The sequence below is a fragment of the Ambystoma mexicanum genome, chromosome 8 (genome assembly GCF_040938575.1).
Source record: "Ambystoma mexicanum isolate Mex_15411 chromosome 8, UKY_AmexF1_1, whole genome shotgun sequence".
Taxonomy (NCBI): domain Eukaryota; kingdom Metazoa; phylum Chordata; class Amphibia; order Caudata; family Ambystomatidae; genus Ambystoma; species Ambystoma mexicanum.
Window position 1 is genome coordinate 846,972,011 of NC_090929.1, and position 16,278 is coordinate 846,988,288.

The following is a 16,278-nucleotide window of genomic DNA, read 5'->3' on the forward strand; positions in this document are numbered from 1 at the left end:
ATCTTCACTCAATAGCAATGGTACATGCCATCTGTGTGATGGCATGTGTGTTTCACCTGGCAATCACAGGCCAATGTGTGATGCCACTGCCAGGCAGCATGCAGAAAATGTGTTCATCTTCCATCTTGGTGTCATGAGTGTGTGCCATTTGCCTGCCCTTCATATGCAGTGAGGGTGCAAGCATGGGAGGGTTTTAGTCATGTGGGACATGTGTCAATCAAGTACTGGTTCTCTTGCTTCTCAGCCCTCATTGTGTGCCATGGTGCTAATGCCTGTTTCCATTTCTTTGTTTTTATGTCTTTGCAGGGGAAGACGCACCTGATACTGCTGGGGTTGTGGAGATAGTGCAGACCCAGGAGGGGTCCGAGGGCAGACCAACCACCAGTGAGGGACGTGGTGTGGTGGTGGGTGAGAACCCACAACTGCTGCAGGTCGTGCTCTCAAGGGGTGTCTCTGGCTGCACCTCCCCCGAGCTGTACTCAGGTGTTGATTCGGATGAGACCTACGTGCCGTCGCAGGTGAGTGTTCCAGGGAGGGATTCTGTTCTGTCCCACCCACCTGCACCAGGGTCAGAACCCTCAATGGGGATGTCAGTGTTGGCAGCTATCCCTTTGGTGGTTACGGATGCAGGGTCACACTCCGCGACATCTGATCCTGTTCCTGGGCCAGCAGATCAGAGGGGGAATGCAGTCCTGCAGCCTCAGGCAGTGCCGGCACAGCAAGACGCAGTTCGCCTTGCCCCAGACAGGTGTGGTGCCCACCGACATGGTGGCCGTACGCCACCTGGCAATACCGCATGGGAGCAATCCATTTACGGTATGGCAACCCAACAGGCAGCATCATCCGAGATGATGGCTCAGGCCATGGATAGGGTGGCCACTTCCATTGTCCCCCCTGAAAGGCTGATGGAGCGACTACAGCAGGCAACCGACTCCATCTGCCAGTCACACAGGGAGGACATGTTGGCGTCCAACAGGGACAGGCGGGCGGCACTGGCGACTCTGCAGGAGGCCATCTCCATAGAGTCCCAGGGCCACAGGGAAGCCCTGAGGTAGGAGCTCCTTCACCTCAGGACGACTCTTGTTGAGCTTGAGGCTTCAACACACCAAAGGACAGAACAGCAGCTGGAGCGTCTCACCCGTACGCTCTCAGCTGAGATGCAGGCAACGAGGGCGGAGGTCCGGGCATCCCGTGAGTTGTTGCATGGGGACCTCCGCACACTCATCCTCCAGAACCAGACCTACCACACCCGCATGCTTGCAGCCATGGAGGAGCAGACTAGGGCCTTGCGTGGGCTGCCTCCCATAGTGCAACCACCTCCGGATGCAGCTGCACAGGGTGATAATAGCGACAGCAGTGATACTCCCACAATAGGGTAGCCGTGTGGGCCATGAGCCCATGGAGGTGTTTTTTTTCCCCAGGATCCACGCAGGTGGGTTCTGGTGTGCATCCTGTCCTTGGACCTCCTGGGTGGCCTCCCCAACCCCCCCGGGCCCATCAATGGCCATTTTTTTTTTTTTTTTTTATTTATTTTTTTTATTTTTAATTATTTTTTCCCAATTTTTTTGGGACAATTTGTTGGCTTCCGTGGTTCCTGTGGGCATACGCTGCATTGTGGCTGGGCACATGCAGGCTTGTCATGTATTTGGTTCAGATGCTTGGGTTAGAGTCACACACACCCCTCCTGCTTCCCGTTTCCATGGGCTTGCAAAGGGTGTGCCCAAGTGACATTGACGTACATGGTGACATTGGACTCCCACTACATGTGTGGGTAGTCTAGTCAATACTGTGTATACATTCCTAGTGCATATTGCTGTTGTGTTGTACACTGCATGTTGCATTGATGTGTAACCCATCATCTGTGTCTACCTCCCAATTTGCAGGTCCCTTCCTCATGTCTACACAAGGCCCTCTAGTTTGGAGATGGGGTCCATGTTGGCAGCAGTGCACCTACAACTCTACATGGCGCCAACACTGCACAGTTGGTAGTGGTGGGAGTGCAGGCATTTCCAGGTGGTGAGACTACTAATATATAACATTTGTGATGTCATGTTGATGGTAGTACCTGCTCAAATTTGTTGTTGGTCCTGCATTACTGTGAGCATTTCAGGTGTTGCAAGTTTCAATTAGGGACACTCTACATTGTGACACTAGTGTCATGTTGTGGGGATTAGTTTGTTTACCTGCAAATAGCATGACATGGCACGGTGTGTCGTGTGGCGGTGCTGGGGATGGGTTGGCTGACATGGCACTGTCCTCTTGTTGCATTTTGCAAGTGGGTATTCATTTTAGCTGCTTGAATGTGTTACTTCACAAAACTGCATTGGTGGTTTCTGTGTGGGTAGGGATGCACACATTGTGACACTTCCAGGTGAACAATCTCAGGCTGATATGGTTTTCACGGTTCATTCTCCAGACATTCAGGATCAGTGTCAGGTTGAGTCATCATTGATTGTCAGATGGAATGTGCCAGGGCAGTGTGCACTCCACAGGGGTGTGATTTCTATGTGAAGTAATTAGCCACTAGCTGTGTACGGGCTGCCTCCCCCCGTGCCCTTTCCCCTCCCATGCGCAGCGGCTGTGCATGTGGTTGGGGATGTGGGGCCACCACCATGTCCACGGCCAGGCCCCGGCGTGTTGCAACGTTGTGCAGGACACATGCTGCCACTATGATCCTGCACACTACTGGGGGAGCGTACAACAGCTGCCCGCCAGAACGGTCAAGGGAGCGAAAGCGTGACTTTAGCACTCTGAATGTGCGCTCCACTATGCCCCGGGTTGTAATGTGGGCTGTGTTATATCTTACCTGGGGTGGCGTGGTGGGGTTCCGAATTGGCGTCATCATGTGGGGGCTGAGAGGGTAGGCACTGTCCCCTGTGGAGGTGGTGATTGGTATCATTGGTGGGGTTGTGACCTTGCTCAGTATCTGACATGCATGCATGTGCAGTGGCATTCATACTCACCAAGCAGCCATGTATCGCCATGCCGCCCAGCTTCTAGGTCCCGGCTTAGGGTGGACATTCGGTAAATGAAGCTGTCGTGATGATTCCCTTGGCATTACATACTACCTGCACGTTGATGGAATGCCAGTGCTTGCGGTTCCTATAGATGTGCTCTGATGCCCTGGGGGGACGTAGAGCCACATGGGTGCAGTCAATGGCACCTAGCACTTTGGGGAATCGTGCCACACCGTAAAAATCCAGGGCGGCAGCATGCCTTTCTGCAGGTGTTCAGGGCAGGTATATGTGCCTGCGGACTGATGGGCGTGCAGTGATGATGTTCAAGACCTGGTGTAGGCAGCGTGACTGGGTGGCCTGTGATACCCCACCCACAATGGCACTTGTCCGCTGAAATGATCCTGAGGCCAAGAAGTGCAGTACATTGAGGACCTTCTCCAGGGAGTTGAGTGCTTGGGAGCACAGGGTGGGTGATTTGAGGTCATCCTCCCACTCACTCACCAGGTCCAGTATAATGTGTGGTGGAAACCTGTACCTCCCATGCACCTGGTCATCAGGCATCCCGAAAAGGCTGGTTCTGGGTGTGAATATTCTGGCCCTGACTATCCTCCTCCTCCTCCTTTGGTAGCCCACGCCCACTGCTGCTAGGAACGGTATGTTCATCCTGGGTCTGAGCTTGTTATTTTGTTAGCGCGCAAATTAATGCGTTGCGCGTGTTGTAGGCGAGCGTGTGACCCGCGCACCCCTGAAATCCAGTACCCAGTCCAATAGCATGTGGAAATTCCCGCGCACCCCGGGATACAGGTGCGCTGACGTACTTGCGTGTGTAAGTGCCCGCGCACCCCTAATATACACGTACATAGGCCAATCGCGTGTATGCGCACTTTTGTCCAATTACACGCAATGACACTCTGACGTGCCGTCTTTCCACGTGTGCTCTGTCATCACGTGCTGTGTGGGAAACACCCGTGCGGGTCATGTCACAGACGCGCTTACGCGCTGAGGGCCTTTGGTCCAATAGAATAGCGTATGCGTGCTGACGCGCTTACCCGCTAAGGGCCTTTCCTCGAATTTCACGCTGACGTGCAGACTTTTCACGTGCCAAATCACTCCGTATCAAGCTGGCCACGCGTATGCACACGGAAGACCACGCTCCTGCCCAGAAGGCCGAACTACTGCCCCCCAGAGCCCCGAGCATGCTCCCACCTGCCATCTGCTGCTGCCTGACTGCCTGCTGCCCACGTGCACTGCCATTTGCTGCCTGCACATCAGCCAGGGGTGCTGTTGCTGTGACCACCCCTGCTGGAACCGAAGACTCCCGACTGGTATTCCATCGCTCCACAGCCCAGCCCCAGGACCCAGTTGCCCACCCACTCCTGCCTCTGGGGTTGTCATGTTGGGGCAAACACCATCTGTGACCACTGACAACCCCCGGCCAGAGAGGCAGAGGGGCACCAGCTTCAGTACCACCGAAGTTGGTGTCCTGGTGGAGCAAGTCCTGGGGCAGTATGATGCCCTCTTTGGAAGTTCCTGCGCCGACAAGGAAGGACGGACTCGGATCTGGACTGACATCGTGACTGCCATCAACGCGGAGGGGGTGGCAGTCCGCGACTTCCAACATGTCAGGAAGCGCTGGGAGGACTTCAGGTCCAGGACCCTGAACAAGGCCCGGCGCCTCTTGAAGGCAGCGGATGCCAAGGGGCGCCGGGGCCACTTGTCGGAAGAACAGATGAGGGTCCTGGAATGCATATCCCCAGCGCTCCACGTCCAGGTCCTGGAGAAGCAGACCCGTCTGGAGTCGAGCGGTGAGTGTACATGCATCCTGATTGTGAGCAGTGCGTGTGGTGATTATTCGGTAGTGTGCAGGTTGCACATCTGTTTGTATGGGGTCGAGTATGGGTGGGGGTGTCCAGGGCGGTGGGGCTGACACATGCGAGGGCTGTAATGTGTGAGACATGGATGGTGCTTGTGTGTGTAGGCTTGCATGCCAAATGCAGTTGTGTGTGCACACATGTTTGGATGAATGTGTATTTAAGTAGACATGTCCGTGATGTCACGCATGTATGTTGTTTTCGGCTGCATGTATGAGCACTGTGTACATGTGCATGTGTGTGTATTTGACAAGGGTGCAACAGTGATGCAACATGGATGCATGTGACTGCGGTATGTGGAAGCCTGATTGGCAGATGTGACATGGATGCCCGTCTGAACAGTGCGACACTTGGCAGAGGTGTACACATGCATGCAAGTGTGGTGGTGTGTGTACATGTGTGGTGCACTTCCTGTGTTGCATGTGATGTCTGGGTCACCTTTGGCTGCTCATGCTGTTGTATGTGTATGGATGGTGGTGGCAGTTGCGATATGGCTGTGGTATGGCTCATGTGTGCGAGTTGCAATGACATGTGTGTTGGGGATTGTGATGACATGTCCGAGGTTTGCCAATGCCACTCATGTGCAACTGTCATGTGTGTATGTGTCCATTGTACAGTGCCCTGATGCCTGTGATTTGTTTCTCCCTGTCTGCAGCGTCAACTGATGAAGAGGGCGGAGAAGGTGCTGTGGAGCACAGCGGCGGGGATCCCACCGCCAGCCGGAGATGCAATGCCCGGCTCCCCTCCCGTGTTGTCATCTCGTCGGGGAGTGAGGAGTCCGGTGCCGCGTCCCAGGCCGCAGCTGCCGGGGGGAGGTCCAAGAGGCGGAGGTTGGAGTTGGACTCCTCGGCAGCAGAAGGCGCAGCTGGGACCCCACAGGGCCCAACAGGGGAAGATGGCACGGAGTCATCCAGGTTGGTGGGGGGTTTGGTGGAGGAGGAGGCCGTGCAAGCACCAGAGACGGGGTCTGGAGGTGGGGATCCCACTGATGCTAGTGGTGCAGTCCAGGACCAGGGACAGGAGGCAGCACAGGCCGCCGCGGAGGTGCCTGTGTGCAATCCTGTCCCCGATCCTGTCCCTGCATCATCTTGCACCAGCAGGGATGCCTACGTCCAGACCCGTTTTCAGGCAGGGGATGAGCTGACGTCAACTGGCCTTCCTCTGCCTGCGGACGTGGCTATCCAGGTCCGGGTTGAGCCTGTCCTGGCTGGTGTGGCGTTGCGTCAACGGGCCATGCGAGGTGACCTGCAGTCTTTTCATGGAGAGACTGCACGTCATCTCGAATGGCTCGTTGACCACGTCAGTTCTTTAGTTTTAGGTTTCCTTTGTTTTTTCTTATGATTTGGAGTCGACGGACACTGCTCCACTTTTTGTATATAGTTGCTTTTAGTTAGGTTTTTTTTTAGGTTTCCTTTGTTCAGTTGGGCTCATGGACCCTTTTGAGTTTTTTACATAGTTCTTGATTTGATAGATAGTTTTTTTACATTTGACTTTGGACGACATTTTTTTGGATTATGATTTGCAGTTCTTTATTTTTATGCGGACATGCAGCTTGATTTTTTTTACTTCCCATTGTAGTTTGTTTCATTTCTTTAGCATTCTTTCTTTTTTTCAATACAATTTTGTTTTCATACTTCACTGTGTGGTATCATCTCAATGGTGTCATGCATGTCATGTTGGGTGTTTTCCCATTCAATTGCAAACATTGTGTGTGACGGACATGGGTTCATTAGCTTCATGAACATTGGGGGTGTGACATGTAATTTCCATTTCCATGTGGGTGAATGGGTTACTTGGTAGGGCTTTTTGGCTGTGGAGGCTGACCATAACGCACATGATTGGGGATTGTGAGGACCTGGTCGAGGGTGCCCCTGGTGGCTGGGGGGTGGGGGTGGTGGGAGACATGAGTGGGGGCCTGGTGGTGCTGCCCCTGCACTGCTGGGGGCTGGGGGTGGTGGGAGACATGAGTGGGGGCCTGGTGGAGGGTGCCCCTGGTGGCTGGGGGGTGGGGGTGGTGGGAGACATGAGTGGGGGCCTGGTGGGGGCTGCCCCTGCACTGCTGGGGGGTGGGGGTGGTGGGAGACATGAGTGGGGGCCTGGTGGAGGCTGCCCCTGCACTGCTGGGGGGTGGGGGTGGTGGGAGACATGAGTGGGGGCCTGGTGGAGGCTGCCCCTGGTGGCTGGGGGGTGGGGGTGGTGGGAGACATGAGTGGGGGCCTGGTGGAGGCTGCCCCTGCACTGCTGGTGGGTGGGGGTGGTGGGAGACATGAGTGGGGGCCTGGTGGAGGCTGCCCCTGGTGGCTGGGGGGTGGGGGTGGTGGGAGACATGAGTGGGGGCCTGGTGGAGGCTGCCCCTGCACTGCTGGTGGGTTGGGGTGGTGGGAGACATGAGTGGGGGCCTGGTGGAGGCTGCCCCTGGTGGCTGGGGGGTGGGGGTGGTGGGAGACATGAGTGGGGGCCTGGTGGAGGCTGCCCCTGCACTGCTGGGGGGTGGGGGTGGTGGGAGACATGAGTGGGGGCCTGGTGGAGGCTGCCCCTGGTGGCTGGGGGGTGGGGGTAGTGGGAGACATGAGTGGGGGCCTGGTGGAGGCTGCCCCTGCACTGCTGGTGGGTGGGGGTGGTGGGAGACATGAGTGGGGGCCTGGTGGAGGCTGCCCCTGGTGGCTGGGGGGTGGGGGTGGTGGGAGACATGAGTGGGGGCCTGGTGGAGGCTGCCCCTGCACTGCTGGTGGGTGGGGGTGGTGGGAGACATGAGTGGGGGCCTGGTGGAGGATGCCCCTGCACTGCTGGGGGGTGGGGGTGGTGGGAGACATGAGTGGGGGCCTGGTGGAGGGTGCCCCTGCACTGCTGGGGGGTGGGGGTGGTGGGAGACATGAGTGGGGGCCTGGTGGAGGCTGCCCCTGCACTGTTGGTGGGTGGGGGTGGTGGGAGACATGAATGGGGGCATGGTGGAGGCTGCCCCTGGTGGCTGGGGGGTGGGGGTGGTGGGAGACATGAGTGGGGGGTTGGTGGAGGCTGCCCCTGCACTGCTGGTGGGTGGGGGTGGTAGGAGACATGAGTGGGGGCCTGGTGGAGGCTGCCCCTGGTGGCTGGGGGGGTAGGGGTGGTGGGAGACATGAGCGGGGGCCCGGTGGAGGGTGCCCCTGGTGGCTGGGGGGTGGGGGTGGTGGGAGACATGAGTGGGGGCCTGGTGGGGGCTGCCCCTGTACTGTTGGGGGGTAGGTCGGTGGTCGACATGAGTGGGGGCCTGGTGGAGGGTGCCCCTGCACTGCTGGGGGGTGGGGGGGTGGGAGACATGAGTGGGGGCCTGGTGGAGGCTGCCCCTGGTGGCTGGGGGGTGCGGGTGGTGGGAGACATGAGTGGGGGCCTGGTGGAGGCTGCCCCTGCACTGCTGGTGGGTGGGGGTGGTGGGAGACATGAGTGGGGGCCTGGTGGGGGCTTCCCCTGCACTGCTGGGGGGTGGGGGGGGTGGGAGACATGAGTGGGGGCCTGGTGGGGGCTGCCCCTGCACTGCTGGGGGGTGGGGGGGGTGGGAGACATGAGTGGGGGCCTGGTGGAGGGTGCCCCTGCACTGCTGGGGGGTGGGGGGGTGGGAGACATGAGTGGGGGCCTGGTGGAGGCTGCCCCTGGTGGCTGAGGGGTGGGGGTGGTGGGAGACATGAGTGGGGGCCTGGTGGAGGCTGCCCCTGCACTGCTGGTGGGTGGGGGTGGTGGGAGACATGAGTGGGGGCCTGGTGGAGGCTGCCCCTGCACTGCTGGTGGGTGGGGGTGGTGGGAGACATGAGTGGGGACCTGGTGGAGGCTGCCCCTGGTGGCTGGGGGGTGGGGGTGGTGGGAGACATGAGTGGGGGCCTGGTGGAGGCTGCCCCTGCACTGCTGGTGGGTGGTGGGAGACATGAGTGGGGGCCTGGTGAAGGCTGCCCCTGGTGGCTGGGGGGTGGGGGTGGTGGGAGACATGAGTGGGGCCTGGTGGAGGCTGCCCCTGCACTGCTGGTGGGTGGGGGTGGTGGGAGACATGAGTGGGGGCCTGGTGGAGGCTGCCCCTGGTGGCTGGGGGGTGGGGGTGGTGGGAGACATGAGTGGGGGCCTGGTGGAGGGTGCCCCTGGTGGCTGGGGGGTGGGGGTGGTGGGAGACATGAGTGGGGGCCTGGTGGGGGCTGCCCCTGCACTGCTGGGGGGTGGGGGGGTGGGAGACTTGAGTGGGGGCCTGGTGGAGGGTGCCCCTGCACTGCTGGGGGGTGGGGGGGGTGGGAGACATGAGTGGGGGCCTGGTGGAGGCTGCCCCTGGTGGCTGGGGGGTGGGGGTGGTGGGAGACATGAGTGGGGGCCTGGTGGAGGCTGCCCCTGCACTGCTGGTGGGTGGGGGTGGTGGGAGACATGAGTGGGGGCCTGGTGGGGGCTGCCCCTGCACTGCTGGTGGGTGGGGGGTGGGAGACATGAGTGGGGGCCTGGTGGGGGCTGCCCCTGCACTGCTGGGTGGTGGGGGGGGTGGGAGACATGAGTGGGGGCCTGGTGGAGGGTGCCCCTGCACTGCTGGTGGGTGGGGGTGGTGGGAGACATGAGTGGGGGCCTGGTGGAGGCTGCCCCTGGTTGCTGGGGGGTGGGGGTGGTGGGAGACATGAGTGGGGGCCTGGTGGAGGGTGCCCCTGGTGGCTGGGGGGTGGGGGTGGTGGGAGACATGAGTGGGGGCCTGGTGGGGGCTGCCCCTGCACTGCTGGGGGGTGCGGGGGTGGGAGACATGAGTGGGGGCCTGGTGGAGGGTGCCCCTGCACTGCTGGGGGGTGGGGGGGTGGGAGACATGAGTGGGGGCCTGGTGGAGGCTGCCCCTGGTGGCTGGGGGGTGGGGGTGGTGGGAGACATGAGTGGGGGCCTGGTGGAGGCTGCCCCTGCACTGCTGGTGGGTGGGGGTGGTGGGAGACATGAGTGGGGGCCTGGTGGGGGCTGCCCCTGCACTGCTGGGGGGTGGAGGGGGGCGGGAGACATGAGTGGGGGCCTGGTGGGGGCTGCCCCTGCACTGCTGGGGGGTGGGGGGGTGGGAGACATGAGTGGGGGCCTGGTGGAGGGTGCCCCTGGTGGCTGGGGGTGGTGGGAGACATGAGTGGGGGCCTGGTGGGGGCTGCCCCTGCACTGCTGGGGGGTGGGGGTGGTGGGAGACATGAGTGGGGGCCTGGTGGAGGCTGCCCCTGCACTGCTGGTGGGTGGGGGTGGTGGGAGACATGAGTGGGGGCCTGGTGGAGGCTGCCCCTGGTGGCTGGGGGGTGGGGGTGGTGGGAGACATGAGTGGGGGCCTGGTGGAGGCTGCCCCTGCACTGCTGGTGGGTGGGGGTGGTGGGAGACATGAGTGGGGGCCTGGTGGAGGCTCCCCTGCACTGCTGGGGGGTGGGGGTGGTGGGAGACATGAGTGGGGGCCTGGTGGAGGGTGCCCCTGCACTGCTGGGGGGTGGGGGTGGTGGTAGACATGAGTTGGGGCCTGGTGGAGGCTGACCCTGCACTGCTGGGGGGTGGGGGTGGTGGGAGACATGAGTGGGGGCCTGGTGGAGGCTGACCCTGCACTGCTGGGGGGTGGGGGTGGTGGGAGACATGAGTGGGGGCCTGGTGGAGGGTGCCCCTGGATGCTGGGGGGTGGGGGTGCAGGGGGACATGAGTGGGGGCCTGGTGGTGCTGCCCCTGCACTGCTGGGGGGTGAGGGTGGTGGGAGACATGAGTGGGGGCCTGGTGAAGGGTGCCCCTGGTGGCTGGGTGGTGGGGGTGGTGGGAGACACTAGTGGGGGCCTGGTGGGGGCTGCCGGTGGTGGGAGACATGAGTGGGGGCCTGGTGGAGGGTGCCCCTGGTGGCTGGGGGGTGGGGGTGGTGGGAGACATGAGTGGGGGCCTGGTGGAGGCTGCCCCTGCACTGCTGGGGGGTGGGGGTGGTGGGAGACATGAGTGGGGGCCTGGTGGAGGGTGCCCCTGGATGCTGGGGGGTGGGGGTGCAGGGGGACATGAGTGGGGGCCTGGTGGTGCTGCCCCTGCACTGCTGGGGGTGGGGGTGGTGGGAGACATGAGTGGGGGCCTGGTGGGGGCTGCCCCTGCACTGCTGGTGGGTGGGGGTGGTGGGAGACATGAGTGGGGGCCTGGTGGAGGCTGCCCCTGCACTGCTGGGGGGTGGGGGTGGTGGGAGACATGAGTGGGGGCCTGGTGGGGGCTACCCCTTGTGGCTGGGGGGTGGGGGTGTTGGGAGACATGAGTGGGGGCCTGGTGGAGGCTGCCCCTGCACTGATGGGGGGTGGGGGTGGTGGGAGACATGAGTGGGGGCCTGGTGGAGGCTGCCCCTGCACTGCTGGGGGGTGGAGGTGGTGGGAGACATGCATTGTTGATCAGTAGTGCAAGGTGACATGTGGGTTGGCTGCGGGGCATGCCCATGGTGGATGGGCTGCCTGCGGGACATGAGCAGGGGTGCAGGGTAGTCCCCCGTGGTGTGGGCTGCCTGAGGGGCCGTGGAGGTTGTCGAGCGTACACCTGGGAGGACCCACACGGCCAATTCACGTGTAGTACTCCCCAGAACCCCTGGAATTCACATACCCTGCTGGAATCGCATGTGGAACTTCCCGCGCACCCATGGAATACACGTACCCTGCTCGCACTGGGCCAATCGCGTGTGGAACTTCCCGCGCACCCCTGAAATACACGTACCCTGCTGATATCGCGTGTGGAACTTCCCGCGCACCCATGGAATACACGTACCCTGCTCGCACTGGGCCAATCGCGTGTGGAACTTCCCGCGCACCCCTGAAATACACGTACCCTGCTGAAATCGCGTGTGGAACTTCCCGCGCACCCTTGAAATACACGTACCCTGCTCGCACTGGGCCAATCGCGTGTGGAACTTCCCGCGCACCCCTGAAATACACGTACCCTGCTGAAATCGCGTGTGGAACTTCCCGCGCACCCCTGAAATACACGTACCCTGCTCGCACTGGGCCAATCGCGTGTGGAACTTCCCGCGCACCCCTGTAATACACATACCCTGATGAAATCACGTGTGGCACTTCCCGCGCACCCCTGAAATACACGTACCCTGCTCGCACTGGGCCAATCGCGTGTGGACCTTCCCGCGCACCCCTGAAATACATGTTCCCCGCTTGGCGTTTGCTGTTTGCCAGCCCGGTGAACTGGTCCAGGGTTAGCTCAGCCCTTTGCGATGATTTAGCGATTTTGATGGCTTTTCCTTGCGCAAGGGCGTTCTTGGGGGCGTTACTGGCGCTGCTGCAGGGTCGCTGCGATTCTCTGCGCCACGGCTGGTTTGGGAGCCTAAAATCCATGAATACGCTGTGCGCGGAAATCGGTTTTAGCGCACGTTCCTGGCGCACACAATCGCACGTGGACACTCTGCGCCAGCCGCTTGCGACACTTTTCGGCGAAATTCTATGAATTACCCTGACAGTGTGTACATGCATCAAAGCTAAATACAGGCTCACATGGAGGGTGACATTTTACATGTTAGGACATCACACTAGGCACACTTTGAAATATAACCTAGAGTCAGTGCCCAGCTGGGGTCCTGACCACAGTAAATTCCCCCTTCTCTCTCAATATGCTGTGTCTGCCACAGCAGGGCTGACCTTTCAATGAATGGATTGAAACTGTTTGTGGGATTCAGTCGCTTCTCCCCAGGGCAAGGTCTTTCCCTGTGAGGCTGGGGAGGTGATCCTGTTATGCAATACACTCCCTAAAGGTAGAGAAAAGCAAGACCTCACCAGCAGAAACTACCCCAATTGGGGGCAAGGACTCTTGTTTCGAAGAGGAAATCCATAAATAATTCATATACAACCCATCACTAATAAGTCCTACCTGAAAAAAACATGAAGAACAAGCATATGTTTGTTATTGTCATGTAGAATTCTTAAGTAAGCATGAAAACAAAATACTTGTCTAACACTGAGTAGAAGAAGATCATGCGAATAATACAGAGTACTCATCTTAAAGAGAAGAAGGACTTTGATGGTCTCTAGGGAAGCACAATCAATGGGTCTGAAATCAAGGAGGAGGAGTCCTGAGAGAGAGAGAAGCCCAGGAGTTTCAAGTCAGCTGTGTGGGGAGCGGTGAATGAGACAGAGATGTACATTTTCCAAGCCTAGAGAGGATGGTGTGTAAACCCTACAGGGGGAAACCTGAAGTGAGAGAAGTTGAGGGGGGGAAGCCTCAGACAAGCAACCAAATTCAAAGTCTTAGGCTTGTGGTCTTAGAGTTGAAAGCAGGACATCAAGGAGCCAGAAAGACTCAGAGTCATTTGATGTTGAAATTATATTGGCCTTGGGCAAATGCTGATGTTATGAATAGTGTATTGACATGCCATCTTTGTCAGAAAACGTGTGCTACCCAGTTTCTGCTAGCCCCTTCACAGCCTCTCCCTACCTATGACATTCCCTTCTTCTGAATCGCAACGGATATCGTGGGACCCCTAGTACCATTTAAGTTGGGGAATGTATTCATTCTAATAATTGTCGATTACACTACTATATATCCTGAAGCTGAGAGAGAACACCAGTCAGCTAATCCTGAAACAGCTCATCCCCTTCCTGTCCCAAGTATGGATTCATATGAAAATAATGACAGATCAGGGTACTACCTTTATATTCCGCCTGATGTCTGAGGTAAAGGAAATCCTCAATATCAGACTATGAGGACCTCTGTGTATCATCCCCAGAATGATGGTGTTGACAAACATTTTAATAAGATTCTTAAAAGGATTTTAGAGGAGGCTTGTAGAAACAGATGGTACGAACTGGGACACCATGAGCCTGTGGGCCCTTTTTTGGCCATACGAAAGACACGTCAGATCTCTTTGGGATATTCCCCCTTTGAATTGCTTTATGGGAGTGAGCCATGGGATGTCCTTGATATGGTTAGAGAGACATGGGAGGAGAGGGAAGAGGCCCATTTTACCAATTTTACTGACAACCCAAAATCCAAAACAGCATATGACCACAGACCAAAAGATTGTCCAAAAACATCTAGGACATGCCCAGGAGTATCTAAAGACCCATTATGATAAAACAGCCCTTTCCCATTCCTTTTCAATAGGTCAACTGCTCTTAGTACTGCTACCAACAACTGATAACAAAATGCTGTCCAAATGGATTGGCCCATATACAATCCTGGGAACAAATGCCCTTTTGATACCATTTCCAAGCCAGATAGGAGGCAGAAAATGCATTTGTATCATGTTAACCTAGTGAGAGAGTGGAGGGTAGATCCCAGCAGAGATTCCCCTTTGACTGTAGCCATTCTGCTCATGGATATAAGGCAAGACAATACTTTGATCTCCCCAGACCTGTCTCTGTTTCAACAGGTAGACATTTGAGATGTGTTCGCTCAATTCTTCAATGTCTTTGTAAGATGTTTTGTAGATCAGCACGGGGAGTTAAAAACTTCTTCCACAATATCCATACACCTAAAGGGAAAATTGTAAATCTCAAGTTTTACCAGATTCCTGAGTCGAGAAAGAGAATAATAGAACAGGAGGTAGAGAACATGATCTGCATGGGTTTATGGTGATATTTTCGAATAACATTTTGTCGAAAGTCAAAATGTCGAAAACATATTGTCCGAAAAAATAATTTGAATTTTTTTTTGTTTTTTTTGTTCGAAATGGGGGGTTACCCCCCAAACCACTCTTTTTTCTGTTTTAACCCTTTGTTTTACTTGGAGAACCCAACAAAAAAATGTAAACAATAAAATAAAGCATTCACATTTTTTTTTTGGGACATTTTTGTAATTCGCCAAATGTTTTCGACATTTTAACCTGACACCATCTGCACAGACATTCTAGAACCTTCAGAAAGCCCTTGGTCTTCGTCAATATTCTTAGCTGCAAAATTCAATAAATCATGGAGATTTTGCATTGACTTTGGGAAGCTGAATACATTCTCGCAATTTGACAACTATCTGATCCACGCATAGTTGATTTGATTGACAAACTGGGCAGTGACAAATGTATCTCCACTATTGATCTCACTAAAGGTTATTGACAAGTCCACCCAATCCTTCGGATAGAGATAAAACTGCTTTCTCAACGCATCAGGGATTATTTCATTTTAAAGTGTTATCCTTTGGGCTACATGGGGCACCTGCCACTATTCAATGGTTAATGTATAATGTCTTAAACCCTTTTACCATTTTTGTGGGGCCCACCTTGACGATATAGTGATTTACAGTGAGCATTCGGCATGTGTTCCGCCTGTATGATATCATTGGAGCCTTAAGAAAGGCAGGATTTACAGCCAATTCCAAGAAGTGCCACTTAAGCAGTCAAGTACTTGGGATTCTTTGTGGGTAATGGCTTGGTCCAGCCTGCAAATTAAAAGATTAAAGTGGTGCAACAAACTGCTCCACCCAAAACCAAGAGAGAGTCTTGTGAGTTTTTAAGGTTAATGCGGTACTATCAAGAATTTATACCAAATTATTCCTTCATAGTTGCTAGATTAACCGATAAGCTCAAAAGCACACAATGCCAAAAATTGGTATAGGGCATTGAAGACCAAAATAGTTTTGATGGGTCAAAGAATATCTTATTTAATGAGTCAGTTCTAAAAGGTCCAGACTTCAACCGAGAGTTTATCTTGCAGACTGATGCATTCAAATCAGGTCTTGGTGCAGTGATATCACAAGAGTACAATGTCATAGAGTATCCCATACTATATACAAGTAGAAGGGAGCAGAATTACACCAACGTAGAATTGGAAGCCTTGGCCATCAAGTGTTCATTGACATATCTTAAGTATTACTGAACCAGATGAACATTTAGGTTGGTCCGGATCATTCACTCCGTGAGCTAAAGGAGAGACACTAAAGCTCGGATTATGAGATGGTTCTTAGATCCCCAGCCATTCTGTTTCACTGTGGAACACTGAAAGGGGCAGGAGCAATGAAATTTTGACTTCCTTAGTCAATTTCCCATCAGTGAACAAGGGTAATCCAGCAAACCAAGGAAAAGGGTATGTGGGGAATCGCAGGATTCTGTCATTTCTCCACAGGGGGGGGGGCACTATCCCTGTGAGACTAAAGAGGTGAGCCTGCCACACGATACCCTCCCTATGGGTTGAGGCAAGTGGCGCCTCACCGGGAGAGACTCCCCACTTGGGGACACGGACTCCCTACATCACTCATCTACAACCCATCACTAATTTCATCTACCTGAATAAAATATGAGGAACAAGCTGATGTATGTTATTGTCATGTAAAAAGCTTAAGTTGACATAAAAATGAATACTTGTCTAATACTGAGAAGAAGAACATACAAGTAATACAGGATACTCATCTAAAAGAGAAGAATAACTTTGCTATTCTGCTGGGGAAGCCCCAGCAATGCATCATAACTTACATAAATTAAGGAAGAGTAGACCTGGGAGAGGGAGAAGACCAAGAGTTTCAAGTGAGCTGTGTGAGGAGAGTTGAAGGGGACAGGGACA